The 24,795-nt window shown below is 45.8% G+C and overlaps 94 pseudogenes; all 94 read left to right on the plus strand.

Moving 5' to 3' along the window:
- The first annotated feature begins 59 nt into the window (after positions 1-59).
- LOC140102074 (5S ribosomal RNA) lies at positions 60-178 on the plus strand (annotated as a pseudogene).
- Positions 179-248: 70 nt separating this feature from the next.
- LOC140102075 (5S ribosomal RNA) lies at positions 249-367 on the plus strand (annotated as a pseudogene).
- A 70-nt stretch (positions 368-437) lies between these two features.
- On the plus strand, positions 438-556 carry LOC140088105 (5S ribosomal RNA; annotated as a pseudogene).
- A 70-nt stretch (positions 557-626) lies between these two features.
- On the plus strand, positions 627-745 carry LOC140102076 (5S ribosomal RNA; annotated as a pseudogene).
- A 70-nt stretch (positions 746-815) lies between these two features.
- On the plus strand, positions 816-934 carry LOC140084549 (5S ribosomal RNA; annotated as a pseudogene).
- A 70-nt stretch (positions 935-1,004) lies between these two features.
- Positions 1,005-1,123, plus strand: LOC140081950 (5S ribosomal RNA; annotated as a pseudogene).
- Positions 1,124-1,374: 251 nt separating this feature from the next.
- Positions 1,375-1,493, plus strand: LOC140102077 (5S ribosomal RNA; annotated as a pseudogene).
- Positions 1,494-1,744: 251 nt separating this feature from the next.
- Positions 1,745-1,863, plus strand: LOC140102078 (5S ribosomal RNA; annotated as a pseudogene).
- A 70-nt stretch (positions 1,864-1,933) lies between these two features.
- LOC140102080 (5S ribosomal RNA) lies at positions 1,934-2,052 on the plus strand (annotated as a pseudogene).
- Positions 2,053-2,122: 70 nt separating this feature from the next.
- Positions 2,123-2,241, plus strand: LOC140102082 (5S ribosomal RNA; annotated as a pseudogene).
- A 70-nt stretch (positions 2,242-2,311) lies between these two features.
- On the plus strand, positions 2,312-2,430 carry LOC140102083 (5S ribosomal RNA; annotated as a pseudogene).
- Positions 2,431-2,500: 70 nt separating this feature from the next.
- Positions 2,501-2,619, plus strand: LOC140102084 (5S ribosomal RNA; annotated as a pseudogene).
- Positions 2,620-2,870: 251 nt separating this feature from the next.
- Positions 2,871-2,989, plus strand: LOC140084604 (5S ribosomal RNA; annotated as a pseudogene).
- A 70-nt stretch (positions 2,990-3,059) lies between these two features.
- Positions 3,060-3,178, plus strand: LOC140102085 (5S ribosomal RNA; annotated as a pseudogene).
- Positions 3,179-3,248: 70 nt separating this feature from the next.
- Positions 3,249-3,367, plus strand: LOC140081403 (5S ribosomal RNA; annotated as a pseudogene).
- Positions 3,368-3,437: 70 nt separating this feature from the next.
- LOC140102086 (5S ribosomal RNA) lies at positions 3,438-3,556 on the plus strand (annotated as a pseudogene).
- A 70-nt stretch (positions 3,557-3,626) lies between these two features.
- Positions 3,627-3,745, plus strand: LOC140096370 (5S ribosomal RNA; annotated as a pseudogene).
- Positions 3,746-3,815: 70 nt separating this feature from the next.
- Positions 3,816-3,934, plus strand: LOC140084680 (5S ribosomal RNA; annotated as a pseudogene).
- A 259-nt stretch (positions 3,935-4,193) lies between these two features.
- On the plus strand, positions 4,194-4,312 carry LOC140102087 (5S ribosomal RNA; annotated as a pseudogene).
- A 70-nt stretch (positions 4,313-4,382) lies between these two features.
- Positions 4,383-4,501, plus strand: LOC140081404 (5S ribosomal RNA; annotated as a pseudogene).
- Positions 4,502-4,571: 70 nt separating this feature from the next.
- Positions 4,572-4,690, plus strand: LOC140102088 (5S ribosomal RNA; annotated as a pseudogene).
- A 70-nt stretch (positions 4,691-4,760) lies between these two features.
- Positions 4,761-4,879, plus strand: LOC140084691 (5S ribosomal RNA; annotated as a pseudogene).
- Positions 4,880-5,138: 259 nt separating this feature from the next.
- LOC140102089 (5S ribosomal RNA) lies at positions 5,139-5,257 on the plus strand (annotated as a pseudogene).
- Positions 5,258-5,516: 259 nt separating this feature from the next.
- Positions 5,517-5,635, plus strand: LOC140084702 (5S ribosomal RNA; annotated as a pseudogene).
- Positions 5,636-5,894: 259 nt separating this feature from the next.
- LOC140102091 (5S ribosomal RNA) lies at positions 5,895-6,013 on the plus strand (annotated as a pseudogene).
- A 70-nt stretch (positions 6,014-6,083) lies between these two features.
- On the plus strand, positions 6,084-6,202 carry LOC140081405 (5S ribosomal RNA; annotated as a pseudogene).
- Positions 6,203-6,272: 70 nt separating this feature from the next.
- Positions 6,273-6,391, plus strand: LOC140102092 (5S ribosomal RNA; annotated as a pseudogene).
- Positions 6,392-6,461: 70 nt separating this feature from the next.
- LOC140084713 (5S ribosomal RNA) lies at positions 6,462-6,580 on the plus strand (annotated as a pseudogene).
- Positions 6,581-6,839: 259 nt separating this feature from the next.
- On the plus strand, positions 6,840-6,958 carry LOC140102094 (5S ribosomal RNA; annotated as a pseudogene).
- Positions 6,959-7,405: 447 nt separating this feature from the next.
- LOC140081951 (5S ribosomal RNA) lies at positions 7,406-7,524 on the plus strand (annotated as a pseudogene).
- Positions 7,525-7,594: 70 nt separating this feature from the next.
- On the plus strand, positions 7,595-7,713 carry LOC140102095 (5S ribosomal RNA; annotated as a pseudogene).
- A 251-nt stretch (positions 7,714-7,964) lies between these two features.
- LOC140102096 (5S ribosomal RNA) lies at positions 7,965-8,083 on the plus strand (annotated as a pseudogene).
- Positions 8,084-8,153: 70 nt separating this feature from the next.
- LOC140102097 (5S ribosomal RNA) lies at positions 8,154-8,272 on the plus strand (annotated as a pseudogene).
- A 70-nt stretch (positions 8,273-8,342) lies between these two features.
- On the plus strand, positions 8,343-8,461 carry LOC140102098 (5S ribosomal RNA; annotated as a pseudogene).
- A 70-nt stretch (positions 8,462-8,531) lies between these two features.
- Positions 8,532-8,650, plus strand: LOC140084551 (5S ribosomal RNA; annotated as a pseudogene).
- Positions 8,651-8,720: 70 nt separating this feature from the next.
- On the plus strand, positions 8,721-8,839 carry LOC140081952 (5S ribosomal RNA; annotated as a pseudogene).
- A 621-nt stretch (positions 8,840-9,460) lies between these two features.
- On the plus strand, positions 9,461-9,579 carry LOC140102099 (5S ribosomal RNA; annotated as a pseudogene).
- A 70-nt stretch (positions 9,580-9,649) lies between these two features.
- On the plus strand, positions 9,650-9,768 carry LOC140081407 (5S ribosomal RNA; annotated as a pseudogene).
- Positions 9,769-9,838: 70 nt separating this feature from the next.
- On the plus strand, positions 9,839-9,957 carry LOC140102100 (5S ribosomal RNA; annotated as a pseudogene).
- Positions 9,958-10,027: 70 nt separating this feature from the next.
- LOC140102102 (5S ribosomal RNA) lies at positions 10,028-10,146 on the plus strand (annotated as a pseudogene).
- A 68-nt stretch (positions 10,147-10,214) lies between these two features.
- On the plus strand, positions 10,215-10,333 carry LOC140084725 (5S ribosomal RNA; annotated as a pseudogene).
- Positions 10,334-10,592: 259 nt separating this feature from the next.
- On the plus strand, positions 10,593-10,711 carry LOC140102103 (5S ribosomal RNA; annotated as a pseudogene).
- A 259-nt stretch (positions 10,712-10,970) lies between these two features.
- On the plus strand, positions 10,971-11,089 carry LOC140095750 (5S ribosomal RNA; annotated as a pseudogene).
- A 70-nt stretch (positions 11,090-11,159) lies between these two features.
- On the plus strand, positions 11,160-11,278 carry LOC140081953 (5S ribosomal RNA; annotated as a pseudogene).
- Positions 11,279-11,529: 251 nt separating this feature from the next.
- Positions 11,530-11,648, plus strand: LOC140102104 (5S ribosomal RNA; annotated as a pseudogene).
- A 251-nt stretch (positions 11,649-11,899) lies between these two features.
- On the plus strand, positions 11,900-12,018 carry LOC140102106 (5S ribosomal RNA; annotated as a pseudogene).
- A 259-nt stretch (positions 12,019-12,277) lies between these two features.
- Positions 12,278-12,396, plus strand: LOC140087806 (5S ribosomal RNA; annotated as a pseudogene).
- A 70-nt stretch (positions 12,397-12,466) lies between these two features.
- LOC140102107 (5S ribosomal RNA) lies at positions 12,467-12,585 on the plus strand (annotated as a pseudogene).
- A 70-nt stretch (positions 12,586-12,655) lies between these two features.
- Positions 12,656-12,774, plus strand: LOC140102108 (5S ribosomal RNA; annotated as a pseudogene).
- A 251-nt stretch (positions 12,775-13,025) lies between these two features.
- On the plus strand, positions 13,026-13,144 carry LOC140102109 (5S ribosomal RNA; annotated as a pseudogene).
- Positions 13,145-13,214: 70 nt separating this feature from the next.
- On the plus strand, positions 13,215-13,333 carry LOC140102110 (5S ribosomal RNA; annotated as a pseudogene).
- Positions 13,334-13,403: 70 nt separating this feature from the next.
- On the plus strand, positions 13,404-13,522 carry LOC140102113 (5S ribosomal RNA; annotated as a pseudogene).
- A 70-nt stretch (positions 13,523-13,592) lies between these two features.
- Positions 13,593-13,711, plus strand: LOC140084553 (5S ribosomal RNA; annotated as a pseudogene).
- Positions 13,712-13,781: 70 nt separating this feature from the next.
- LOC140081954 (5S ribosomal RNA) lies at positions 13,782-13,900 on the plus strand (annotated as a pseudogene).
- A 621-nt stretch (positions 13,901-14,521) lies between these two features.
- LOC140102114 (5S ribosomal RNA) lies at positions 14,522-14,640 on the plus strand (annotated as a pseudogene).
- A 70-nt stretch (positions 14,641-14,710) lies between these two features.
- Positions 14,711-14,829, plus strand: LOC140081408 (5S ribosomal RNA; annotated as a pseudogene).
- Positions 14,830-14,899: 70 nt separating this feature from the next.
- LOC140102115 (5S ribosomal RNA) lies at positions 14,900-15,018 on the plus strand (annotated as a pseudogene).
- Positions 15,019-15,088: 70 nt separating this feature from the next.
- LOC140084737 (5S ribosomal RNA) lies at positions 15,089-15,207 on the plus strand (annotated as a pseudogene).
- A 259-nt stretch (positions 15,208-15,466) lies between these two features.
- LOC140102116 (5S ribosomal RNA) lies at positions 15,467-15,585 on the plus strand (annotated as a pseudogene).
- Positions 15,586-15,844: 259 nt separating this feature from the next.
- LOC140098179 (5S ribosomal RNA) lies at positions 15,845-15,963 on the plus strand (annotated as a pseudogene).
- Positions 15,964-16,033: 70 nt separating this feature from the next.
- On the plus strand, positions 16,034-16,152 carry LOC140081955 (5S ribosomal RNA; annotated as a pseudogene).
- Positions 16,153-16,403: 251 nt separating this feature from the next.
- On the plus strand, positions 16,404-16,522 carry LOC140102117 (5S ribosomal RNA; annotated as a pseudogene).
- Positions 16,523-16,773: 251 nt separating this feature from the next.
- Positions 16,774-16,892, plus strand: LOC140102119 (5S ribosomal RNA; annotated as a pseudogene).
- Positions 16,893-17,151: 259 nt separating this feature from the next.
- On the plus strand, positions 17,152-17,270 carry LOC140087807 (5S ribosomal RNA; annotated as a pseudogene).
- A 70-nt stretch (positions 17,271-17,340) lies between these two features.
- On the plus strand, positions 17,341-17,459 carry LOC140102120 (5S ribosomal RNA; annotated as a pseudogene).
- Positions 17,460-17,529: 70 nt separating this feature from the next.
- On the plus strand, positions 17,530-17,648 carry LOC140102121 (5S ribosomal RNA; annotated as a pseudogene).
- A 251-nt stretch (positions 17,649-17,899) lies between these two features.
- On the plus strand, positions 17,900-18,018 carry LOC140102122 (5S ribosomal RNA; annotated as a pseudogene).
- A 70-nt stretch (positions 18,019-18,088) lies between these two features.
- On the plus strand, positions 18,089-18,207 carry LOC140102124 (5S ribosomal RNA; annotated as a pseudogene).
- A 70-nt stretch (positions 18,208-18,277) lies between these two features.
- On the plus strand, positions 18,278-18,396 carry LOC140102125 (5S ribosomal RNA; annotated as a pseudogene).
- Positions 18,397-18,466: 70 nt separating this feature from the next.
- Positions 18,467-18,585, plus strand: LOC140083647 (5S ribosomal RNA; annotated as a pseudogene).
- A 70-nt stretch (positions 18,586-18,655) lies between these two features.
- LOC140081957 (5S ribosomal RNA) lies at positions 18,656-18,774 on the plus strand (annotated as a pseudogene).
- Positions 18,775-19,395: 621 nt separating this feature from the next.
- Positions 19,396-19,514, plus strand: LOC140102126 (5S ribosomal RNA; annotated as a pseudogene).
- Positions 19,515-19,584: 70 nt separating this feature from the next.
- LOC140081409 (5S ribosomal RNA) lies at positions 19,585-19,703 on the plus strand (annotated as a pseudogene).
- Positions 19,704-19,773: 70 nt separating this feature from the next.
- Positions 19,774-19,892, plus strand: LOC140102127 (5S ribosomal RNA; annotated as a pseudogene).
- Positions 19,893-19,962: 70 nt separating this feature from the next.
- On the plus strand, positions 19,963-20,081 carry LOC140084748 (5S ribosomal RNA; annotated as a pseudogene).
- A 259-nt stretch (positions 20,082-20,340) lies between these two features.
- LOC140090165 (5S ribosomal RNA) lies at positions 20,341-20,459 on the plus strand (annotated as a pseudogene).
- Positions 20,460-20,718: 259 nt separating this feature from the next.
- LOC140098180 (5S ribosomal RNA) lies at positions 20,719-20,837 on the plus strand (annotated as a pseudogene).
- Positions 20,838-20,907: 70 nt separating this feature from the next.
- On the plus strand, positions 20,908-21,026 carry LOC140081958 (5S ribosomal RNA; annotated as a pseudogene).
- A 251-nt stretch (positions 21,027-21,277) lies between these two features.
- LOC140102128 (5S ribosomal RNA) lies at positions 21,278-21,396 on the plus strand (annotated as a pseudogene).
- Positions 21,397-21,647: 251 nt separating this feature from the next.
- LOC140078586 (5S ribosomal RNA) lies at positions 21,648-21,766 on the plus strand (annotated as a pseudogene).
- A 259-nt stretch (positions 21,767-22,025) lies between these two features.
- LOC140087808 (5S ribosomal RNA) lies at positions 22,026-22,144 on the plus strand (annotated as a pseudogene).
- A 70-nt stretch (positions 22,145-22,214) lies between these two features.
- On the plus strand, positions 22,215-22,333 carry LOC140102129 (5S ribosomal RNA; annotated as a pseudogene).
- Positions 22,334-22,403: 70 nt separating this feature from the next.
- On the plus strand, positions 22,404-22,522 carry LOC140085095 (5S ribosomal RNA; annotated as a pseudogene).
- Positions 22,523-22,592: 70 nt separating this feature from the next.
- Positions 22,593-22,711, plus strand: LOC140102131 (5S ribosomal RNA; annotated as a pseudogene).
- Positions 22,712-22,781: 70 nt separating this feature from the next.
- LOC140102132 (5S ribosomal RNA) lies at positions 22,782-22,900 on the plus strand (annotated as a pseudogene).
- Positions 22,901-22,970: 70 nt separating this feature from the next.
- Positions 22,971-23,089, plus strand: LOC140084554 (5S ribosomal RNA; annotated as a pseudogene).
- A 70-nt stretch (positions 23,090-23,159) lies between these two features.
- LOC140081959 (5S ribosomal RNA) lies at positions 23,160-23,278 on the plus strand (annotated as a pseudogene).
- Positions 23,279-23,529: 251 nt separating this feature from the next.
- LOC140102133 (5S ribosomal RNA) lies at positions 23,530-23,648 on the plus strand (annotated as a pseudogene).
- Positions 23,649-23,718: 70 nt separating this feature from the next.
- LOC140091803 (5S ribosomal RNA) lies at positions 23,719-23,837 on the plus strand (annotated as a pseudogene).
- A 70-nt stretch (positions 23,838-23,907) lies between these two features.
- Positions 23,908-24,026, plus strand: LOC140102135 (5S ribosomal RNA; annotated as a pseudogene).
- A 70-nt stretch (positions 24,027-24,096) lies between these two features.
- Positions 24,097-24,215, plus strand: LOC140102136 (5S ribosomal RNA; annotated as a pseudogene).
- Positions 24,216-24,285: 70 nt separating this feature from the next.
- LOC140087491 (5S ribosomal RNA) lies at positions 24,286-24,404 on the plus strand (annotated as a pseudogene).
- Positions 24,405-24,474: 70 nt separating this feature from the next.
- On the plus strand, positions 24,475-24,593 carry LOC140102137 (5S ribosomal RNA; annotated as a pseudogene).
- Positions 24,594-24,663: 70 nt separating this feature from the next.
- LOC140102138 (5S ribosomal RNA) lies at positions 24,664-24,782 on the plus strand (annotated as a pseudogene).
- Positions 24,783-24,795: the final 13 nt, after the last annotated feature.

Below are 24,795 nucleotides of genomic sequence, written 5' to 3' on the forward strand. Positions count from 1 at the left end.
GAAAATTGTGTTAGTTTCTCTATGAGATAGTAAAAGAAGGTTCAAATTGAACAGCTGCTGTCAACGGCCATTCTAAGCTGAATGTGCCTGCTCTCGTCAGATCGCAGCAGCAATGCAGCTTAAGGCTTGGCAAGTACCAGCATGGGAGACTGGCTGGGAATCCCAAGTTCCGTTGACCTTTTTGAACCTGAAAATTGTGTTAGTTTCTCTATGAGATAGTAAAAGAAGGTTCAAATTGAACAGCTGCTGTCAACGGCCATTCTAAGCTGAATGTGCCTGCTCTCGTCAGATCGCAGCAGCAATGCAGCTTAAGGCTTGGCAAGTACCAGCATGGGAGACTGGCTGGGAATCCCAAGTTCCGTTGACCTTTTTGAACCTGAAAATTGTTAGTTTCTCTGTCAAAGATGGTAAAAGAAGGTTCAAATTGAACAGCTGCTGTCAACGGCCATTCTAAGCTGAATGTGCCTGCTCTCGTCAGATCGCAGCAGCAATGCAGCTTAAGGCTTGGCAAGTACCAGCATGGGAGACTGGCTGGGAATCCCAAGTTCTGTTTACCTTTTTGAACCTGAAAATTGTGTTAGTTTCTCTATGAGATAGTAAAAGAAGGTTCAAACTGAACAGCTGCTGTCAACGGCCATTCTAAGCTGAATGTGCCTGCTCTCGTCAGATCGCAGCAGCAATGCAGCTTAAGGCTTGGCAAGTACCAGCATGGGAGACTGGCTGGGAATCCCAAGTTCCGTTGACCTTTTTGAACCTGAAAATTGTGTTAGTTTCTCTATGAGATAGTAAAAGAAGGTTCAAACTGAACAGCTACTGTCAACGGCCATTCTAAGCTGAATGTGCCTGCTCTCGTCAGATCGCAGCATCAATGCAGCTTAAGGCTTGGCAAGTACCAGCATGGGAGACTGGCTGGGAATCCCAAGTTCCGTTGACCTTTTTGAACCTGAAAATTGTGTTAGTTTCTCTATGAGATAGTAAAAGAAGGTTCAAATTAAACAGCTGCTGTCAACAGCCATTCTAAGCTGAATGTGCCTGCTCTCGTCAGATCGCAGCAGCAATGCAGCTTAAGGCTTGGCAAGTACCAGCATGGGAGACTGGCTGGGAATCCCAAGTTCTGTTGACCTTTTTGAACCTGAAAATTGTGTTCGTTTCTCTATGAGATAGTAAAAGAAGGTTCAAATTGAACAGCTGCTGTCAACGGCCATTCTAAGCTGAATGTGCCTGCTCTCGTCAGATCGCAGCAGCTTAAGGCTTGGCAAGTACCAGCATGGGAGACTGGCTGGGAATCCCAAGTTCCGTTGACCTTTTTGAACCTGAAAATTGTGTTAGTTTCTCTATGAGATAGTAAAAGAAGGTTCAAATTGAACAGCTGCTGTCAACGGCCATTCTAAGCTGAATGTGCCTGCTCTCGTCAGATCGCAGCAGCAATGCAGCTTAAGGCTTGGCAAGTACCAGCATGGGAGACTGGCTGGGAATCCCAAGTTCCGTTGACCTTTTTGAACCTGAAAATTGTGTTAGTTTCTCTATGAGATAGTAAAAGAAGGTTCAAATTGAACAGCTGCTGTCAACGGCCATTCTAAGCTGAATGTGCCTGCTCTCGTCAGATCGCAGCAGCTTAAGGCTTGGCAAGTACCAGCATGGGAGACTGGCTGGGAATCCCAAGTTCCGTTGACCTTTTTGAACCTGAAAATTGTGTTAGTTTCTCTATGAGATAGTAAAAGAAGGTTCAAATTGAACAGCTGCTGTCAACGGCCATTCTAAGCTGAATGTGCCTGCTCTCGTCAGATCGCAGCAGCAATGCAGCTTAAGGCTTGGCAAGTACCAGCATGGGAGACTGGCTGGGAATCCCAAGTTCCGTTGACCTTTTTGAACCTGAAAATTGTGTTAGTTTCTCTATGAGATAGTAAAAGAAGGTTCAAACTGAACAGCTGCTGTCAACGGCCATTCTAAGCTGAATGTGCCTGCTCTCGTCAGATCGCAGCAGCAATGCAGCTTAAGGCTTGGCAAGTACCAGCATGGGAGACTGGCTGGGAATCCCAAGTTCCGTTGACCTTTTTGAACCTGAAAATTGTTAGTTTCTCTGTCAAAGATGGTAAAAGAAGGTTCAAATTGAACAGCTGCTGTCAACGGCCATTCTAAGCTGAATGTGCCTGCTCTCGTCAGATCGCAGCAGCAATGCAGCTTAAGGCTTGGCAAGTACCAGCATGGGAGACTGGCTGGGAATCCCAAGTTCCGTTGACCTTTTTGAACCTGAAAATTGTGTTAGTTTCTCTATGAGATAGTAAAAGAAGGTTCAAACTGAACAGCTGCTGTCAACGGCCATTCTAAGCTGAATGTGCCTGCTCTCGTCAGATCGCAGCAGCAATGCAGCTTAAGGCTTGGCAAGTACCAGCATGGGAGACTGGCTGGGAATCCCAAGTTCCGTTGACCTTTTTGAACCTGAAAATTGTGTTAGTTTCTCTATGAGATAGTAAAAGAAGGTTCAAATTGAACAGCTGCTGTCAACGGCCATTCTAAGCTGAATGTGCCTGCTCTCGTCAGATCGCAGCAGCAATGCAGCTTAAGGCTTGGCAAGTACCAGCATGGGAGACTGGCTGGGAATCCCAAGTTCCGTTGACCTTTTTGAACCTGAAAATTGTGTTAGTTTCTCTATGAGAAAGTAAAAGAAGGTTCAAATTGAACAGCTGCTGTCAACGGCCATTCTAAGCTGAATGTGCCTGCTCTCGTCAGATCGCAGCAGCTTAAGGCTTGGCAAGTACCAGCATGGGAGGCTGGCTGGGAATCCCAAGTTCCGTTGACCTTTTTGAACCTGAAAATTGTGTTAGTTTCTCTATGAGATAGTAAAAGAAGGTTCAAATTGAACAGCTGCTGTCAACGGCCATTCTAAGCTGAATGTGCCTGCTCTCGTCAGATCGCAGCAGCAATGCAGCTTTAGGCTTGGCAAGTACCAGCATGGGAGGCTGGCTGGGAATCCCAAGTTCCGTTGACCTTTTTGAACCTGAAAATTGTGTTAGTTTCTCTATGAGATAGTAAAAGAAGGTTCAAATTGAACAGCTGCTGTCAACGGCCATTCTAAGCTGAATGTGCCTGCTCTCGTCAGATCGCAGCAGCAATGCAGCTTAAGGCTTGGCAAGTACCAGCATGGGAGACTGGCTGGGAATCCCAAGTTCCGTTGACCTTTTTGAACCTGAAAATTGTTAGTTTCTCTGTCAAAGATGGTAAAAGAAGGTTCAAATTGAACAGCTGCTGTCAACGGCCATTCTAAGCTGAATGTGCCTGCTCTCGTCAGATCGCAGCAGCAATGCAGCTTAAGGCTTGGCAAGTACCAGCATGGGAGACTGGCTGGGAATCCCAAGTTCTGTTGACCTTTTTGAACCTGAAAATTGTGTTAGTTTCTCTATGAGATAGTAAAAGAAGGTTCAAATTGAACAGCTGCTGTCAACGGCCATTCTAAGCTGAATGTGCCTGCTCTCGTCAGATCGCAGCAGCAATGCAGCTTAAGGCTTGGCAAGTACCAGCATGGGAGACTGGCTGGGAATCCCAAGTTCCGTTGACCTTTTTGAACCTGAAAATTGTGTTAGTTTCTCTATGAGATAGTAAAAGAAGGTTCAAATTGAACAGCTGCTGTCAACGGCCATTCTAAGCTGAATGTGCCTGCTCTCGTCAGATCGCAGCAGCAATGCAGCTTAAGGCTTGGCAAGTACCAGCATGGGAGACTGGCTGGGAATCAGAAGTTCCGTTGACCTTTTTGAACCTGAAAATTGTGTTAGTTTCTCTATGAGATAGTAAAAGAAGGTTCAAATTGAACAGCTGCTGTCAACGGCCATTCTAAGCTGAATGTGCCTGCTCTCGTCAGATCGCAGCAGCAATGCAGCTTAAGGCTTGGAAAGTACCAGCATGGGAGACTGGCTGGGAATCCCAAGTTCCGTTGACCTTTTTGAACCTGAAAATTGTTAGTTTCTCTGTCAAAGATGGTAAAAGAAGGTTCAAATTGAACAGCTGCTGTCAACGGCTATTCTAAGCTGAATGTGCCTGCTCTCGTCACATGGCAGCAGCAATGCAGCTTAAGGCTTGGCAAGTACCAGCATGGGAGACTGGCTGGGAATCCCAAGTTCCGTTGACCTTTTTGAACCTGAAAATTGTGTTAGTTTCTCTATGAGATAGTAAAAGAAGGTTCAAATTGAACAGCTGCTGTCAACGGCCATTCTAAGCTGAATGTGCCTGCTCTCGTCAGATCGCAGCAGCAATGCAGCTTAAGGCTTGGCAAGTACCAGCATGGGAGACTGGCTGGGAATCCCAAGTTCCGTTGACCTTTTTGAACCTGAAAATTGTTAGTTTCTCTGTCAAAGATGGTAAAAGAAGGTTCAAATTGAACAGCTGCTGTCAACGGCCATTCTAAGCTGAATGTGCCTGCTCTCGTCAGATCGCAGCAGCAATGCAGCTTAAGGCTTGGCAAGTACCAGCATGGGAGACTGGCTGGGAATCCCAAGTTCTGTTGACCTTTTTGAACCTGAAAATTGTGTTAGTTTCTCTATGAGATAGTAAAAGAAGGTTCAAATTGAACAGCTGCTGTCAACGGCCATTCTAAGCTGAATGTGCCTGCTCTCGTCAGATCGCAGCAGCAATGCAGCTTAAGGCTTGGCAAGTACCAGCATGGGAGACTGGCTGGGAATCCCAAGTTCCGTTGACCTTTTTGAACCTGAAAATTGTGTTAGTTTCTCTATGAGATAGTAAAAGAAGGTTCAAATTGAACAGCTGCTGTCAACGGCCATTCTAAGCTGAATGTGCCTGCTCTCGTCAGATCGCAGCAGCAATGCAGCTTAAGGCTTGGAAAGTACCAGCATGGGAGACTGGCTGGGAATCCCAAGTTCCGTTGACCTTTTTGAACCTGAAAATTGTTAGTTTCTCTGTCAAAGATGGTAAAAGAAGGTTCAAATTGAACAGCTGCTGTCAACGGCTATTCTAAGCTGAATGTGCCTGCTCTCGTCACATGGCAGCAGCAATGCAGCTTAAGGCTTGGCAAGTACCAGCATGGGAGACTGGCTGGGAATCCCAAGTTCCGTTGACCTTTTTGAACCTGAAAATTGTGTTAGTTTCTCTATGAGATAGTAAAAGAAGGTTCAAATTGAACAGCTGCTGTCAACGGCCATTCTAAGCTGAATGTGCCTGCTCTCGTCAGATCGCAGCAGCAATGCAGCTTAAGGCTTGGCAAGTACCAGCATGGGAGACTGGCTGGGAATCCCAAGTTCCGTTGACCTTTTTGAACCTGAAAATTGTGTTAGTTTCTCTATGAGATAGTAAAAGAAGGTTCAAATTGAACAGCTGCTGTCAACGGCCATTCTAAGCTGAATGTGCGTGCTCTTGTTGGATCACAGCAGAGATGCGGCTTAAGGCTTGGCAAGTACCAGCATGGGAGACTGGCTGCGAATCCCAAGTTCTGTTGACCTTTTTGAACCTGAAAATTGTGTTAGTTTCTCTATGAGATAGTAAAAGAAGGTTCAAATTGAACAGCTGCTGTCAACGGCCATTCTAAGCTGAATGTGCCTGCTCTCGTCAGATCGCAGCAGCAATGCAGCTTAAGGCTTGGAAAGTACCAGCATGGGAGACTGGCTGGGAATCCCAAGTTCCGTTGACCTTTTTGAACCTGAAAATTGTTAGTTTCTCTGTCAAAGATGGTAAAAGAAGGTTCAAATTGAACAGCTGCTGTCAACGGCTATTCTAAGCTGAATGTGCCTGCTCTCGTCACATGGCAGCAGCAATGCAGCTTAAGGCTTGGCAAGTACCAGCATGGGAGACTGGCTGGGAATCCCAAGTTCCGTTGACCTTTTTGAACCTGAAAATTGTGTTAGTTTCTCTATGAGATAGTAAAAGAAGGTTCAAATTGAACAGCTGCTGTCAACGGCCATTCTAAGCTGAATGTGCCTGCTCTCGTCAGATCGCAGCAGCAATGCAGCTTAAGGCTTGGCAAGTACCAGCATGGGAGACTGGCTGGGAATCCCAAGTTCCGTTGACCTTTTTGAACCTGAAAATTGTTAGTTTCTCTGTCAAAGATGGTAAAAGAAGGTTCAAATTGAACAGCTGCTGTCAACGGCCATTCTAAGCTGAATGTGCCTGCTCTCGTCAGATCGCAGCAGCAATGCAGCTTAAGGCTTGGCAAGTACCAGCATGGGAGACTGGCTGGGAATCCCAAGTTCTGTTGACCTTTTTGAACCTGAAAATTGTGTTAGTTTCTCTATGAGATAGTAAAAGAAGGTTCAAATTGAACAGCTGCTGTCAACGGCCATTCTAAGCTGAATGTGCCTGCTCTCGTCAGATCGCAGCAGCAATGCAGCTTAAGGCTTGGCAAGTACCAGCATGGGAGACTGGCTGGGAATCCCAAGTTCCGTTGACCTTTTTGAACCTGAAAATTGTGTTAGTTTCTCTATGAGATAGTAAAAGAAGGTTCAAATTGAACAGCTGCTGTCAACGGCCATTCTAAGCTGAATGTGCCTGCTCTCGTCAGATCGCAGCAGCAATGCAGCTTAAGGCTTGGAAAGTACCAGCATGGGAGACTGGCTGGGAATCCCAAGTTCCGTTGACCTTTTTGAACCTGAAAATTGTTAGTTTCTCTGTCAAAGATGGTAAAAGAAGGTTCAAATTGAACAGCTGCTGTCAACGGCTATTCTAAGCTGAATGTGCCTGCTCTCGTCACATGGCAGCAGCAATGCAGCTTAAGGCTTGGCAAGTACCAGCATGGGAGACTGGCTGGGAATCCCAAGTTCCGTTGACCTTTTTGAACCTGAAAATTGTGTTAGTTTCTCTATGAGATAGTAAAAGAAGGTTCAAATTGAACAGCTGCTGTCAACGGCCATTCTAAGCTGAATGTGCCTGCTCTCGTCAGATCGCAGCAGCAATGCAGCTTAAGGCTTGGCAAGTACCAGCATGGGAGACTGGCTGGGAATCCCAAGTTCCGTTGACCTTTTTGAACCTGAAAATTGTGTTAGTTTCTCTATGAGATAGTAAAAGAAGGTTCAAATTGAACAGCTGCTGTCAACGGCCATTCTAAGCTGAATGTGCGTGCTCTTGTTGGATCACAGCAGAGATGCGGCTTAAGGCTTGGCAAGTACCAGCATGGGAGACTGGCTGCGAATCCCAAGTTCTGTTGACCTTTTTGAACCTGAAAATTGTGTTAGTTTCTCTATGAGATAGTAAAAGAAGGTTCAAATTGAACAGCTGCTGTCAACAGCCAATCTAAGCTGAATGTGCCTGCTCTCCTCAGATCGCAGCAGCAATGCAGCTTAAGGCTTGGCAAGTACCAGCATGGGAGACTGGCTGGGAATCCCAAGTTCCGTAGACATTTTGAACCTGAAAATTGTGTTAGTTTCTCTATGAGATAGTAAAAGAAGGTTCAAATTGAACAGCTGCTGTCAACAGCCATTCTAAGCTGAATGTGCCTGCTCTCGTCAGATCGCAGCAGCAATGCAGCTTAAGGCTTGGCAAGTACCAGCATGGGAGACTGGCTGGGAATCCCAAGTTCTGTTGACCTTTTTGAACCTGAAAATTGTGTTAGTTTCTCTATGAGATAGTAAAAGAAGGTTCAAATTGAACAGCTGCTGTCAACGGCCATTCTAAGCTGAATGTGCCTGCTCTCGTCAGATCGCAGCAGCAATGCAGCTTAAGGCTTGGCAAGTACCAGCATGGGAGACTGGCTGGGAATCCCAAGTTCCGTTGACCTTTTTGAACCTGAAAATTGTGTTAGTTTCTCTATGAGATAGTAAAAGAAGGTTCAAATTGAACAGCTGCTGTCAACGGCCATTCTAAGCTGAATGTGCCTGCTCTCGTCAGATCGCAGCAGCTTAATGCTTGGCAAGTACCAGCATGGGAGACTGGCTGGGAATCCCAAGTTCCGTTGACCTTTTTGAACCTGAAAATTGTGTTAGTTTCTCTATGAGATAGTAAAAGAAGGTTCAAATTGAACAGCTGCTGTCAACGGCCATTCTAAGCTGAATGTGCCTGCTCTCGTCAGATCGCAGCAGCAATGCAGCTTAAGGCTTGGCAAGTACCAGCATGGGAGACTGGCTGGGAATCCCAAGTTCCGTTGACCTTTTTGAACCTGAAAATTGTTAGTTTCTCTGTCAAAGATGGTAAAAGAAGGTTCAAATTGAACAGCTGCTGTCAACGGCCATTCTAAGCTGAATGTGCCTGCTCTCGTCAGATCGCAGCAGCAATGCAGCTTAAGGCTTGGCAAGTACCAGCATGGGAGACTGGCTGGGAATCCCAAGTTCCGTTGACCTTTTTGAACCTGAAAATTGTGTTAGTTTCTCTATGAGATAGTAAAAGAAGGTTCAAACTGAACAGCTGCTGTCAACGGCCATTCTAAGCTGAATGTGCCTGCTCTCGTCAGATCGCAGCAGCAATGCAGCTTAAGGCTTGGCAAGTACCAGCATGGGAGACTGGCTGGGAATCCCAAGTTCCGTTGACCTTTTTGAACCTGAAAATTGTGTTAGTTTCTCTATGAGATAGTAAAAGAAGGTTCAAACTGAACAGCTGCTGTCAACGGCCATTCTAAGCTGAATGTGCCTGCTCTCGTCAGATCGCAGCATCAATGCAGCTTAAGGCTTGGCAAGTACCAGCATGGGAGACTGGCTGGGAATCCCAAGTTCCGTTGACCTTTTTGAACCTGAAAATTGTGTTAGTTTCTCTATGAGATAGTAAAAGAAGGTTCAAATTGAACAGCTGCTGTCAACAGCCATTCTAAGCTGAATGTGCCTGCTCTCGTCAGATCGCAGCAGCAATGCAGCTTAAGGCTTGGCAAGTACCAGCATGGGAGACTGGCTGGGAATCCCAAGTTCTGTTGACCTTTTTGAACCTGAAAATTGTGTTAGTTTCTCTATGAGATAGTAAAAGAAGGTTCAAATTGAACAGCCGCTGTCAACGGCCATTCTAAGCTGAATGTGCCTGCTCTCGTCAGATCGCAGCAGCTTAAGGCTTGGCAAGTACCAGCATGGGAGACTGGCTGGGAATCCCAAGTTCTGTTGACCTTTTTGAACCTGAAAATTGTGTTAGTTTCTCTATGAGATAGTAAAAGAAGGTTCAAATTGAACAGCTGCTGTCAACGGCTATTCTAAGCTGAATGTGCCTGCTCTCGTCACATGGCAGCAGCAATGCAGCTTAAGGCTTGGCAAGTACCAGCATGGGAGACTGGCTGGGAATCCCAAGTTCCGTTGACCTTTTTGAACCTGAAAATTGTGTTAGTTTCTCTATGAGAAAGTAAAAGAAGGTTCAAATTGAACAGCTGCTGTCAACGGCCATTCTAAGCTGAATGTGCCTGCTCTCGTCAGATCGCAGCAGCTTAAGGCTTGGCAAGTACCAGCATGGGAGACTGGCTGGGAATCCCAAGTTCCGTTGACCTTTTTGAACCTGAAAATTGTGTTAGTTTCTCTATGAGATAGTAAAAGAAGGTTCAAATTGAACAGCTGCTGTCAACGGCCATTCTAAGCTGAATGTGCCTGCTCTCGTCAGATCGCAGCAGCAATGCAGCTTAAGGCTTGGCAAGTACCAGCATGGGAGACTGGCTGGGAATCCCAAGTTCCGTTGACCTTTTTGAACCTGAAAATTGTTAGTTTCTCTGTCAAAGATGGTAAAAGAAGGTTCAAATTGAACAGCTGCTGTCAACGGCCATTCTAAGCTGAATGTGCCTGCTCTCGTCAGATCGCAGCAGCAATGCAGCTTAAGGCTTGGCAAGTACCAGCATGGGAGACTGGCTGGGAATCCCAAGTTCTGTTGACCTTTTTGAACCTGAAAATTGTGTTAGTTTCTCTATGAGATAGTAAAAGAAGGTTCAAATTGAACAGCTGCTGTCAACGGCCATTCTAAGCTGAATGTGCCTGCTCTCGTCAGATCGCAGCAGCAATGCAGCTTAAGGCTTGGCAAGTACCAGCATGGGAGACTGGCTGGGAATCCCAAGTTCCGTTGACCTTTTTGAACCTGAAAATTGTGTTAGTTTCTCTATGAGATAGTAAAAGAAGGTTCAAATTGAACAGCTGCTGTCAACGGCCATTCTAAGCTGAATGTGCCTGCTCTCGTCAGATCGCAGCAGCAATGCAGCTTAAGGCTTGGCAAGTACCAGCATGGGAGACTGGCTGGGAATCCCAAGTTCCGTTGACCTTTTTGAACCTGAAAATTGTTAGTTTCTCTATGAGATAGTAAAAGAAGGTTCAAATTGAACAGCTGCTGTCAACGGCCATTCTAAGCTGAATGTGCCTGCTCTCGTCAGATCGCAGCAGCAATGCAGCTTAAGGCTTGGAAAGTACCAGCATGGGAGACTGGCTGGGAATCCCAAGTTCCGTTGACCTTTTTGAACCTGAAAATTGTTAGTTTCTCTGTCAAAGATGGTAAAAGAAGGTTCAAATTGAACAGCTGCTGTCAACGGCTATTCTAAGCTGAATGTGCCTGCTCTCGTCACATGGCAGCAGCAATGCAGCTTAAGGCTTGGCAAGTACCAGCATGGGAGACTGGCTGGGCATCCCAAGTTCCGTTGACCTTTTTGAACCTGAAAATTGTGTTAGTTTCTCTATGAGATAGTAAAAGAAGGTTCAAATTGAACAGCTGCTGTCAACGGCCATTCTAAGCTGAATGTGCCTGCTCTCGTCAGATCGCAGCAGCAATGCAGCTTAAGGCTTGGCAAGTACCAGCATGGGAGACTGGCTGGGAATCCCAAGTTCCGTTGACCTTTTTGAACCTGAAAATTGTGTTAGTTTCTCTATGAGATAGTAAAAGAAGGTTCAAATTGAACAGCTGCTGTCAACGGCCATTCTAAGCTGAATGTGCGTGCTCTTGTTGGATCACAGCAGCGATGCGGCTTAAGGCTTGGCAAGTACCAGCATGGGAGACTGGCTGCGAATCCCAAGTTCTGTTGACCTTTTTGAACCTGAAAATTGTGTTAGTTTCTCTATGAGATAGTAAAAGAAGGTTCAAATTGAACAGCTGCTGTCAACAGCCAATCTAAGCTGAATGTGCCTGCTCTCGTCAGATCGCAGCAGCAATGCAGCTTAAGGCTTGGCAAGTACCAGCATGGGAGACTGGCTGGGAATCCCAAGTTCCGTTGACCTTTTTGAACCTGAAAATTGTGTTAGTTTCTCTATGAGATAGTAAAAGAAGGTTCAAATTGAACAGCTGCTGTCAACAGCCATTCTAAGCTGAATGTGCCTGCTCTCGTCAGATCGCAGCAGCAATGCAGCTTAAGGCTTGGCAAGTACCAGCATGGGAGACTGGCTGGGAATCCCAAGTTCTGTTGACCTTTTTGAACCTGAAAATTGTGTTAGTTTCTCTATGAGATAGTAAAAGAAGGTTCAAATTGAACAGCCGCTGTCAACGGCCATTCTAAGCTGAATGTGCCTGCTCTCGTCAGATCGCAGCAGCTTAAGGCTTGGCAAGTACCAGCATGGGAGACTGGCTGGGAATCCCAAGTTCCGTTGACCTTTTTGAACCTGAAAATTGTGTTAGTTTCTCTATGAGATAGTAAAAGAAGGTTCAAATTGAACAGCTGCTGTCAACGGCCATTCTAAGCTGAATGTGCCTGCTCTCGTCAGATCGCAGCAGCAATGCAGCTTAAGGCTTGGCAAGTACCAGCATGGGAGACTGGCTGGGAATCCCAAGTTCCGTTGACCTTTTTGAACCTGAAAATTGTGTTAGTTTCTCTATGAGATAGTAAAAGAAGGTTCAAATTGAACAGCTGCTGTCAACGGCCATTCTAAGCTGAATGTGCCTGCTCTCGTCAGATCGCAGCAGCTTAAGGCTTGGCAAGTACCAGCATGGGAGACTGGCTGGGAATCCCAAGTTCCGTTGACCTTTTTGAACCTGAAAATTGTGTTAGTTTCTCTATGAGATAGTAAAAGAAGGTTCAAATTGAACAGCTGCTGTCAACGGCCATTCTAAGCTGAATGTGCCTGCTCTCGTCAGATCGCAGCAGCAATGCAGCTTAAGGCTTGGCAAGTACCAGCATGGGAGACTGGCTGGGAATCCCAAGTTCCGTTGACCTTTTTGAACCTGAAAATTGTGTTAGTTTCTCTATGAGATAGTAAAAGAAGGTTCAAATTGAACAGCTGCTGTCAACAGCCAATCTAAGCTGAATGTGCCTACTCTCGTCAGATCGCAGCAGCAATGCAGCTTAAGGCTTGGCAAGTACCAGCATGGGAGACTGGCTGGGAATCCCAAGTTCCGTTGACCTTTTTGAACCTGAAAATTGTGTTAGTTTCTCTATGAGATAGTAAAAGAAGGTTCAAAGTGAACAGTTGCTGTCAACGGCCATTCTAAGCTGAATGTGCCTGCTCTCGTCAGATCGCAGCAGCAATGCAGCTTAAGGCTTGGCAAGTACCAGCATGGGAGACTGGCTGGGAATCCCATGTTCTGTTGACCTTTTTGAACCTGAAAATTGTGTTAGTTTCTCTATGAGATAGTAAAAGAAGGTTCAAATTGAACAGCTGCTGTCAACGGCCATTCTAAGCTGAATGTGCCTGCTCTCGTCAGATCGCAGCAGCAATGCAGCTTAAGGCTTGGCAAGTACCAGCATGGGAGACTGGCTGGGAATCCCAAGTTCCGTTGACCTTTTTGAACCTGAAAATTGTGTTAGTTTCTCTATGAGATAGTAAAAGAAGGTTCAAATTGAACAGCTGCTGTCAACGGCCATTCTAAGCTGAATGTGCCTGCTCTCGTCAGATCGCAGCAGCAATGCAGCTTAAGGCTTGGCAAGTACCAGCATGGGAGACTGGCTGGGAATCCCAAGTTCCGTTGACCTTTTTGAACCTGAAAATTGTGTTAGTTTCTCTATGAGATAGTAAAAGAAGGTTCAAATTGAACAGCTGCTGTCAACGGCCATTCTAAGCTGAATGTGCCTGCTCTCGTCAGATCGCAGCAGCTTAATGCTTGGCAAGTACCAGCATGGGAGACTGGCTGGGAATCCCAAGTTCCGTTGACCTTTTTGAACCTGAAAATTGTGTTAGTTTCTCTATGAGATAGTAAAAGAAGGTTCAAATTGAACAGCTGCTGTCAACGGCCATTCTAAGCTGAATGTGCCTGCTCTCGTCAGATCGCAGCAGCAATGCAGCTTAAGGCTTGGCAAGTACCAGCATGGGAGACTGGCTGGGAATCCCAAGTTCCGTTGACCTTTTTGAACCTGAAAATTGTTAGTTTCTCTGTCAAAGATGGTAAAAGAAGGTTCAAATTGAACAGCTGCTGTCAACGGCCATTCTAAGCTGAATGTGCCTGCTCTCGTCAGATCGCAGCAGCAATGCAGCTTAAGGCTTGGCAAGTACCAGCATGGGAGACTGGCTGGGAATCCCAAGTTCCGTTGACCTTTTTGAACCTGAAAATTGTGTTAGTTTCTCTATGAGATAGTAAAAGAAGGTTCAAACTGAACAGCTGCTGTCAACGGCCATTCTAAGCTGAATGTGCCTGCTCTCGTCAGATCGCAGCAGCAATGCAGCTTAAGGCTTGGCAAGTACCAGCATGGGAGACTGGCTGGGAATCCCAAGTTCCGTTGACCTTTTTGAACCTGAAAATTGTGTTAGTTTCTCTATGAGATAGTAAAAGAAGGTTCAAACTGAACAGCTGCTGTCAACGGCCATTCTAAGCTGAATGTGCCTGCTCTCGTCAGATCGCAGCATCAATGCAGCTTAAGGCTTGGCAAGTACCAGCATGGGAGACTGGCTGGGAATCCCAAGTTCCGTTGACCTTTTTGAACCTGAAAATTGTGTTAGTTTCTCTATGAGATAGTAAAAGAAGGTTCAAATTGAACAGCTGCTGTCAACAGCCATTCTAAGCTGAATGTGCCTGCTCTCGTCAGATCGCAGCAGCAATGCAGCTTAAGGCTTGGCAAGTACCAGCATGGGAGACTGGCTGGGAATCCCAAGTTCTGTTGACCTTTTTGAACCTGAAAATTGTGTTAGTTTCTCTATGAGATAGTAAAAGAAGGTTCAAATTGAACAGCCGCTGTCAACGGCTATTCTAAGCTGAATGTGCCTGCTCTCGTCAGATCGCAGCAGCTTAAGGCTTGGCAAGTACCAGCATGGGAGACTGGCTGGGAATCCCAAGTTCTGTTGACCTTTTTGAACCTGAAAATTGTGTTAGTTTCTCTATGAGATAGTAAAAGAAGGTTCAAATTGAACAGCTGCTGTCAACGGCTATTCTAAGCTGAATGTGCCTGCTCTCGTCACATGGCAGCAGCAATGCAGCTTAAGGCTTGGCAAGTACCAGCATGGGAGACTGGCTGGGAATCCCAAGTTCCGTTGACCTTTTTGAACCTGAAAATTGTGTTAGTTTCTCTATGAGAAAGTAAAAGAAGGTTCAAATTGAACAGCTGCTGTCAACGGCCATTCTAAGCTGAATGTGCCTGCTCTCGTCAGATCGCAGCAGCTTAAGGCTTGGCAAGTACCAGCATGGGAGACTGGCTGGGAATCCCAAGTTCCGTTGACCTTTTTGAACCTGAAAATTGTGTTAGTTTCTCTATGAGATAGTAAAAGAAGGTTCAAATTGAACAGCTGCTGTCAACGGCCATTCTAAGCTGAATGTGCCTGCTCTCGTCAGATCGCAGCAGCAATGCAGCTTAAGGCTTGGCAAGTACCAGCATGGGAGACTGGCTGGGAATCCCAAGTTCCGTTGACCTTTTTGAACCTGAAAATTGTTAGTTTCTCTGTCAAAGATGGTAAAAGAAGGTTCAAATTGAACAGCTGCTGTCAACGGCCATTCTAAGCTGAATGTGCCTGCTCTCGTCAGATCGCAGCAGCAATGCAGCTTAAGGCTTGGCAAGTACCAGCATGGGAGACTGGCTGGGAATCCCAAGTTCTGTTGACCTTTTTGAACCTGAAAATTGTGTTAGTTTCTCTATGAGATAGTAAAAGAAGGTTCAAATTGAACAGCTGCTGTCAACGGCCATTCTAAGCTGAATGTGCCTGCTCTCGTCAGATCGCAGCAGCAATGCAGCTTAAGGCTTGGCAAGTACCAGCATGGGAGACTGGCTGGGAATCCCAAGTTCCGTTGACCTTTTTGAACCTGAAAATTGTGTTAGTTTCTCTATGAGATAGTAAAAGAAGGTTCAAATTGAACAGCTGCTGTCAACGGCCATTCTAAGCTGAATGTGCCTGCTCTCGTCAGATCGCAGCAGCAATGCAGCTTAAGGCTTGGAAAGTACCAGCATGGGAGACTGGCTGGGAATCCCAAGTTCCGTTGACCTTTTTGAACCTGAAAATTGTTAGTTTCTCTGTCAAAGATGGTAAAAGAAGGTTCAAATTGAACAGCTGCTGTCAACGGCTATTCTAAGCTGAATGTGCCTGCTCTCGTCACATGGCAGCAGCAATGCAGCTTAAGGCTTGGCAAGTACCAGCATGGGAGACTGGCTGGGAATCCCAAGTTCCGTTGACCTTTTTGAACCTGAAAATTGTGTTAGTTTCTCTATGAGATAGTAAAAGAAGGTTCAAATTGAACAGCTGCTGTCAACGGCCATTCTAAGCTGAATGTGCCTGCTCTCGTCAGATCGCAGCAGCAATGCAGCTTAAGGCTTGGCAAGTACCAGCATGGGAGACTGGCTGGGAATCCCAAGTTCCGTTGACCTTTTTGAACCTGAAAATTGTGTTAGTTTCTCTATGAGATAGTAAAAGAAGGTTCAAATTGAACAGCTGCTGTCAACGGCCATTCTAAGCTGAATGTGCGTGCTCTTGTTGGATCACAGCAGCGATGCGGCTTAAGGCTTGGCAAGTACCAGCATGGGAGACTGGCTGCGAATCCCAAGTTCTGTTGACCTTTTTGAACCTGAAAATTGTGTTAGTTTCTCTATGAGATAGTAAAAGAAGGTTCAAATTGAACAGCTGCTGTCAACAGCCAATCTAAGCTGAATGTGCCTGCTCTCGTCAGATCGCAGCAGCAATGCAGCTTAAGGCTTGGCAAGTACCAGCATGGGAGACTGGCTGGGAGTCCCAAGTTCCGTTGACCTTTTTGAACCTGAAAATTGTGTTAGTTTCTCTATGAGATAGTAAAAGAAGGTTCAAATTGAACAGCTGCTGTCAACAGCCATTCTAAGCTGAATGTGCCTGCTCTCGTCAGATCGCAGCAGCAATGCAGCTTAAGGCTTGGCAAGTACCAGCATGGGAGACTGGCTGGGAATCCCAAGTTCTGTTGACCTTTTTGAACCTGAAAATTGTGTTAGTTTCTCTATGAGATAGTAAAAGAAGGTTCAAATTGAACAGCCGCTGTCAACGGCCATTCTAAGCTGAATGTGCCTGCTCTCGTCAGATCGCAGCAGCTTAAGGCTTGGCAAGTACCAGCATGGGAGACTGGCTGGGAATCCCAAGTTCCGTTGACCTTTTTGAACCTGAAAATTGTGTTAGTTTCTCTATGAGATAGTAAAAGAAGGTTCAAATTGAACAGCTGCTGTCAACGGCCATTCTAAGCTGAATGTGCCTGCTCTCGTCAGATCGCAGCAGCAATGCAGCTTAAGGCTTGGCAAGTACCAGCATGGGAGACTGGCTGGGAATCCCAAGTTCCGTTGACCTTTTTGAACCTGAAAATTGTGTTAGTTTCTCTATGAGATAGTAAAAGAAGGTTCAAATTGAACAGCTGCTGTCAACGGCCATTCTAAGCTGAATGTGCCTGCTCTCGTCAGATCGCAGCAGCTTAAGGCTTGGCAAGTACCAGCATGGGAGACTGGCTGGGAATCCCAAGTTCCGTTGACCTTTTTGAACCTGAAAATTGTGTTAGTTTCTCTATGAGATAGTAAAAGAAGGTTCAAATTGAACAGCTGCTGTCAACGGCCATTCTAAGCTGAATGTGCCTGCTCTCGTCAGATCGCAGCAGCAATGCAGCTTAAGGCTTGGCAAGTACCAGCATGGGAGACTGGCTGGGAATCCCAAGTTCCGTTGACCTTTTTGAACCTGAAAATTGTGTTAGTTTCTCTATGAGATAGTAAAAGAAGGTTCAAATTGAACAGCTGCTGTCAACAGCCAATCTAAGCTGAATGTGCCTACTCTCGTCAGATCGCAGCAGCAATGCAGCTTAAGGCTTGGCAAGTACCAGCATGGGAGACTGGCTGGGAATCCCAAGTTCCGTTGACCTTTTTGAACCTGAAAATTGTGTTAGTTTCTCTATGAGATAGTAAAAGAAGGTTCAAAGTGAACAGTTGCTGTCAACGGCCATTCTAAGCTGAATGTGCCTGCTCTCGTCAGATCGCAGCAGCAATGCAGCTTAAGGCTTGGCAAGTACCAGCATGGGAGACTGGCTGGGAATCCCATGTTCTGTTGACCTTTTTGAACCTGAAAATTGTGTTAGTTTCTCTATGAGATAGTAAAAGAAGGTTCAAATTGAACAGCTGCTGTCAACGGCCATTCTAAGCTGAATGTGCCTGCTCTCGTCAGATCGCAGCAGCAATGCAGCTTAAGGCTTGGCAAGTACCAGCATGGGAGACTGGCTGGGAATCCCAAGTTCCGTTGACCTTTTTGAACCTGAAAATTGTGTTAGTTTCTCTATGAGATAGTAAAAGAAGGTTCAAATTGAACAGCTGCTGTCAACGGCCATTCTAAGCTGAATGTGCCTGCTCTCGTCAGATCGCAGCAGCAATGCAGCTTAAGGCTTGGCAAGTACCAGCATGGGAGACTGGCTGGGAATCCCAAGTTCCGTTGACCTTTTTGAACCTGAAAATTGTGTTAGTTTCTCTATGAGATAGTAAAAGAAGGTTCAAATTGAACAGCTGCTGTCAACGGCCATTCTAAGCTGAATGTGCCTGCTCTCGTCAGATCGCAGCAGCTTAATGCTTGGCAAGTACCAGCATGGGAGACTGGCTGGGAATCCCAAGTTCCGTTGACCTTTTTGAACCTGAAAATTGTGTTAGTTTCTCTATGAGATAGTAAAAGAAGGTTCAAATTGAACAGCTGCTGTCAACGGCCATTCTAAGCTGAATGTGCCTGCTCTCGTCAGATCGCAGCAGCAATGCAGCTTAAGGCTTGGCAAGTACCAGCATGGGAGACTGGCTGGGAATCCCAAGTTCCGTTGACCTTTTTGAACCTGAAAATTGTTAGTTTCTCTGTCAAAGATGGTAAAAGAAGGTTCAAATTGAACAGCTGCTGTCAACGGCCATTCTAAGCTGAATGTGCCTGCTCTCGTCAGATCGCAGCAGCAATGCAGCTTAAGGCTTGGCAAGTACCAGCATGGGAGACTGGCTGGGAATCCCAAGTTCCGTTGACCTTTTTGAACCTGAAAATTGTGTTAGTTTCTCTATGAGATAGTAAAAGAAGGTTCAAACTGAACAGCTGCTGTCAACGGCCATTCTAAGCTGAATGTGCCTGCTCTCGTCAGATCGCAGCAGCAATGCAGCTTAAGGCTTGGCAAGTACCAGCATGGGAGACTGGCTGGGAATCCCAAGTTCCGTTGACCTTTTTGAACCTGAAAATTGTGTTAGTTTCTCTATGAGATAGTAAAAGAAGGTTCAAACTGAACAGCTGCTGTCAACGGCCATGCTAAGCTGAATGTGCCTGCTCTCGTCAGATCGCAGCATCAATGCAGCTTAAGGCTTGGCAAGTACCAGCATGGGAGACTGGCTGGGAATCCCAAGTTCCGTTGACCTTTTTGAACCTGAAAATTGTGTTAGTTTCTCTATGAGATAGTAAAAGAAGGTTCAAATTGAACAGCTGCTGTCAACAGCCATTCTAAGCTGAATGTGCCTGCTCTCGTCAGATCGCAGCAGCAATGCAGCTTAAGGCTTGGCAAGTACCAGCATGGGAGACTGGCTGGGAATCCCAAGTTCTGTTGACCTTTTTGAACCTGAAAATTGTGTTAGTTTCTCTATGAGATAGTAAAAGAAGGTTCAAATTGAACAGCCGCTGTCAACGGCCATTCTAAGCTGAATGTGCCTGCTCTCGTCAGATCGCAGCAGCTTAAGGCTTGGCAAGTACCAGCATGGGAGACTGGCTGGGAATCCCAAGTTCTGTTGACCTTTTTGAACCTGAAAATTGTGTTAGTTTCTCTATGAGATAGTAAAAGAAGGTTCAAATTGAACAGCTGCTGTCAACGGCTATTCTAAGCTGAATGTGCCTGCTCTCGTCACATGGCAGCAGCAATGCAGCTTAAGGCTTGGCAAGTACCAGCATGGGAGACTGGCTGGGAATCCCAAGTTCCGTTGACCTTTTTGAACCTGAAAATTGTGTTAGTTTCTCTATGAGAAAGTAAAAGAAGGTTCAAATTGAACAGCTGCTGTCAACGGCCATTCTAAGCTGAATGTGCCTGCTCTCGTCAGATCGCAGCAGCTTAAGGCTTGGCAAGTACCAGCATGGGAGACTGGCTGGGAATCCCAAGTTCCGTTGACCTTTTTGAACCTGAAAATTGTGTTAGTTTCTCTATGAGATAGTAAAAGAAGGTTCAAATTGAACAGCTGCTGTCAACGGCCATTCTAAGCTGAATGTGCCTGCTCTCGTCAGATCGCAGCAGCAATGCAGCTTAAGGCTTGGCAAGTACCAGCATGGGAGACTGGCTGGGAATCCCAAGTTCCGTTGACCTTTTTGAACCTGAAAATTGTTAGTTTCTCTGTCAAAGATGGTAAAAGAAGGTTCAAATTGAACAGCTGCTGTCAACGGCCATTCTAAGCTGAATGTGCCTGCTCTCGTCAGATCGCAGCAGCAATGCAGCTTAAGGCTTGGCAAGTACCAGCATGGGAGACTGGCTGGGAATCCCAAGTTCTGTTGACCTTTTTGAACCTGAAAATTGTGTTAGTTTCTCTATGAGATAGTAAAAGAAGGTTCAAATTGAACAGCTGCTGTCAACGGCCATTCTAAGCTGAATGTGCCTGCTCTCGTCAGATCGCAGCAGCAATGCAGCTTAAGGCTTGGCAAGTACCAGCATGGGAGACTGGCTGGGAATCCCAAGTTCCGTTGACCTTTTTGAACCTGAAAATTGTGTTAGTTTCTCTATGAGATAGTAAAAGAAGGTTCAAATTGAACAGCTGCTGTCAACGGCCATTCTAAGCTGAATGTGCCTGCTCTCGTCAGATCGCAGCAGCAATGCAGCTTAAGGCTTGGAAAGTACCAGCATGGGAGACTGGCTGGGAATCCCAAGTTCCGTTGACCTTTTTGAACCTGAAAATTGTTAGTTTCTCTGTCAAAGATGGTAAAAGAAGGTTCAAATTGAACAGCTGCTGTCAACGGCTATTCTAAGCTGAATGTGCCTGCTCTCGTCACATGGCAGCAGCAATGCAGCTTAAGGCTTGGCAAGTACCAGCATGGGAGACTGGCTGGGAATCCCAAGTTCCGTTGACCTTTTTGAACCTGAAAATTGTGTTAGTTTCTCTATGAGATAGTAAAAGAAGGTTCAAATTGAACAGCTGCTGTCAACAGCCATTCTAAGCTGAATGTGCCTGCTCTCGTCAGATCGCAGCAGCAATGCAGCTTAAGGCTTGGCAAGTACCAGCATGGGAGACTGGCTGGGAATCCCAAGTTCCGTTGACCTTTTTGAACCTGAAAATTGTGTTAGTTTCTCTATGAGATAGTAAAAGAAGGTTCAAATTGAACAGCTGCTGTCAACGGCCATTCTAAGCTGAATGTGCGTGCTCTTGTTGGATCACAGCAGCGATGCGGCTTAAGGCTTGGCAAGTACCAGCATGGGAGACTGGCTGCGAATCCCAAGTTCTGTTGACCTTTTTGAACCTGAAAATTGTGTTAGTTTCTCTATGAGATAGTAAAAGAAGGTTCAAATTGAACAGCTGCTGTCAACAGCCAATCTAAGCTGAATGTGCCTGCTCTCGTCAGATCGCAGCAGCAATGCAGCTTAAGGCTTGGCAAGTACCAGCATGGGAGACTGGCTGGGAGTCCCAAGTTCCGTTGACCTTTTTGAACCTGAAAATTGTGTTAGTTTCTCTATGAGATAGTAAAAGAAGGTTCAAATTGAACAGCTGCTGTCAACAGCCATTCTAAGCTGAATGTGCCTGCTCTCGTCAGATCGCAGCAGCAATGCAGCTTAAGGCTTGGCAAGTACCAGCATGGGAGACTGGCTGGGAATCCCAAGTTCTGTTGACCTTTTTGAACCTGAAAATTGTGTTAGTTTCTCTATGAGATAGTAAAAGAAGGTTCAAATTGAACAGCCGCTGTCAACGGCCATTCTAAGCTGAATGTGCCTGCTCTCGTCAGATCGCAGCAGCTTAAGGCTTGGCAAGTACCAGCATGGGAGACTGGCTGGGAATCCCAAGTTCCGTTGACCTTTTTGAACCTGAAAATTGTGTTAGTTTCTCTATGAGATAGTAAAAGAAGGTTCAAATTGAACAGCTGCTGTCAACGGCCATTCTAAGCTGAATGTGCCTGCTCTCGTCAGATCGCAGCAGCAATGCAGCTTAAGGCTTGGCAAGTACCAGCATGGGAGACTGGCTGGGAATCCCAAGTTCCGTTGACCTTTTTGAACCTGAAAATTGTGTTAGTTTCTCTATGAGATAGTAAAAGAAGGTTCAAATTGAACAGCTGCTGTCAACGGCCATTCTAAGCTGAATGTGCCTGCTCTCGTCAGATCGCAGCAGCTTAAGGCTTGGCAAGTACCAGCATGGGAGACTGGCTGGGAATCCCAAGTTCCGTTGACCTTTTTGAACCTGAAAATTGTGTTAGTTTCTCTATGAGATAGTAAAAGAAGGTTCAAATTGAACAGCTGCTGTCAACGGCCATTCTAAGCTGAATGTGCCTGCTCTCATCAGATCGCAGCAGCAATGCAGCTAAAGGCTTGGCAAGTACCAGCATGGGAGACTGGCTGGGAATCCCAAGTTCCGTTGACCTTTTTGAACCTGAAAATTGTGTTAGTTTCTCTATGAGATAGTAAAAGAAGGTTCAAATTGAACAGCTGCTGTCAACAGCCAATCTAAGCTGAATGTGCCTACTCTCGTCAGATCGCAGCAGCAATGCAGCTTAAGGCTTGGCAAGTACCAGCATGGGAGACTGGCTGGGAATCCCAAGTTCCGTTGACCTTTTTGAACCTGAAAATTGTGTTAGTTTCTCTATGAGATAGTAAAAGAAGGTTCAAAGTGAACAGTTGCTGTCAACGGCCATTCTAAGCTGAATGTGCCTGCTCTCGTCAGATCGCAGCAGCAATGCAGCTTAAGGCTTGGCAAGTACCAGCATGGGAGACTGGCTGGGAATCCCATGTTCTGTTGACCTTTTTGAACCTGAAAATTGTGTTAGTTTCTCTATGAGATAGTAAAAGAAGGTTCAAATTGAACAGCTGCTGTCAACGGCCATTCTAAGCTGAATGTGCCTGCTCTCGTCAGATCGCAGCAGCAATGCAGCTTAAGGCTTGGCAAGTACCAGCATGGGAGACTGGCTGGGAATCCCAAGTTCCGTTGACCTTTTTGAACCTGAAAATTGTGTTAGTTTCTCTATGAGATAGTAAAAGAAGGTTCAAACTGAACAGCTGCTATCAACGGCCATTCTAAGCTGAATGTGCCTGCTCTCGTCAGATCGCAGCAGCAATGCAGCTTAAGGCTTGGCAAGTACCAGCATGGGAGACTGGCTGGGAATCCCAAGTTCCGTTGACCTTTTTGAACCTGAAAATTGTTAGTTTCTCTGTCAAAGATGGTAAAAGAAGGTTCAAATTGAACAGCTGCTGTCAACGGCCATTCTAAGCTGAATGTGCCTGCTCTCGTCAGATCGCAGCAGCAATGCAGCTTAAGGCTTGGCAAGTACCAGCATGGGAGACTGGCTGGGAATCCCAAGTTCCGTTGACCTTTTTTAACCTGAAAATTGTGTTAGTTTCTCTATGAGATAGTAAAAGAAGGTTCAAACTGAACAGCTGCTGTCAACGGCCATTCTAAGCTGAATGTGCCTGCTCTCGTCAGATCGCAGCAGCAATGCAGCTTAAGGCTTGGCAAGTACCAGCATGGGAGACTGGCTGGGAATCCCAAGTTCCGTTGACCTTTTTGAACCTGAAAATTGTGTTAGTTTCTCTATGAGATAGTAAAAGAAGGTTTAAACTGAACAGCTGCTGTCAACGGCCATTCTAAGCTGAATGTGCCTGCTCTCGTCAGATCGCAGCATCAATGCAGCTTAAGGCTTGGCAAGTACCAGCATGGGAGACTGGCTGGGAATCCCAAGTTCCGTTGACCTTTTTGAACCTGAAAATTGTGTTAGTTTCTCTATGAGATAGTAAAAGAAGGTTCAAATTGAACAGCTGCTGTCAACAGCCATTCTAAGCTGAATGTGCCTGCTCTCGTCAGATCGCAGCAGCAATGCAGCTTAAGGCTTGGCAAGTACCAGCATGGGAGACTGGCTGGGAATCCCAAGTTCTGTTGACCTTTTTGAACCTGAAAATTGTGTTAGTTTCTCTATGAGATAGTAAAAGAAGGTTCAAATTCAACAGCTGCTGTCAACGGCCATTCTAAGCTGAATGTGCCTGCTCTCGTCAGATCGCAGCAGCTTAAGGCTTGGCAAGTACCAGCATGGGAGACTGGCTGGGAATCCCAAGTTCTGTTGACCTTTTTTAACCTGAAAATTGTGTTAGTTTCTCTATGAGATAGTAAAAGAAGGTTCATATTGAACAGCTGCTGTCAACGGCCATTCTAAGCTGAATGTGCCTGCTCTCGTCAGATCGCAGCAGCAATGCAGCTTAAGGCTTGGCAAGTACCAGCATGGGAGACTGGCTGGGAATCCCAAGTTCCGTTGACCTTTTTGAACCTGAAAATTGTGTTAGTTTCTCTATGAGATAGTAAAAGAAGGTTCAAATTGAACAGCTGCTGTCACCGGCCATTCTAAGCTGAATGTGCCTGCTCTCGTCAGATCGCAGCAGCAATGCAGCTTAAGGCTTGGCAAGTACCAGCATGGGAGACTGGCTGGGAATCCCAAGTTCCGTTGACCTTTTTGAACCTGAAAATTGTTAGTTTCTCTGTCAAAGATGGTAAAAGAAGGTTCAAATTGAACAGCTGCTGTCAACGGCCATTCTAAGCTGAATGTGCCTGCTCTCGTCAGATCGCAGCAGCAATGCAGCTTAAGGCTTGGCAAGTACCAGCATGGGAGACTGGCTGGGAATCCCAAGTTCCGTTGACCTTTTTGAACCTGAAAATTGTGTTAGTTTCTCTATGAGATAGTAAAAGAAGGTTCAAACTGAACAGCTACTGTCAACGGCCATTCTAAGCTGAATGTGCCTGCTCTCGTCAGATCGCAGCAGCAATGCAGCTTAAGGCTTGGCAAGTACCAGCATGGGAGACTGGCTGGGAATCCCAAGTTCCGTTGACCTTTTTGAACCTGAAAATTGTGTTAGTTTCTCTATGAGATAGTAAAAGAAGGTTCAAATTGAACAGCTGCTGTCAACGGCCATTCTAAGCTGAATGTGCCTGCTCTCGTCAGATCGCAGCAGCAATGCAGCTTAAGGCTTGGCAAGTACCAGCATGGAAGACTGGCTGGGAATCCCAAGTTCTGTTGACCTTTTTGAACCTGAAAATTGTGTTAGTTTCTCTATGAGATAGTAAAAGAAGGTTCAAATTGAACAGCTGCTGTCAACGGCCATTCTAAGCTGAATGTGCCTGCTCTCGTCAGATCGCAGCAGCAATGCAGCTTAAGGCTTGGCAAGTACCAGCATGGGAGACTGGCTGGGAATCCCAAGTTCCGTTGACCTTTTTGAACCTGAAAATTGTGTTAGTTTCTCTATGAGATAGTAAAAGAAGGTTCAAATTGAACAGCTGCTGTCAACGGCCATTCTAAGCTGAATGTGCCTGCTCTCGTCAGATCGCAGCAGCAATGCAGCTTAAGGCTTGGCAAGTACCAGCATGGGAGACTGGCTGGGAATCCCAAGTTCCGTTGACCTTTTTGAACCTGA

Source organism: Engystomops pustulosus, chromosome 9, assembly GCF_040894005.1.
Source record: "Engystomops pustulosus chromosome 9, aEngPut4.maternal, whole genome shotgun sequence".
NCBI lineage: Eukaryota > Metazoa > Chordata > Amphibia > Anura > Leptodactylidae > Engystomops > Engystomops pustulosus.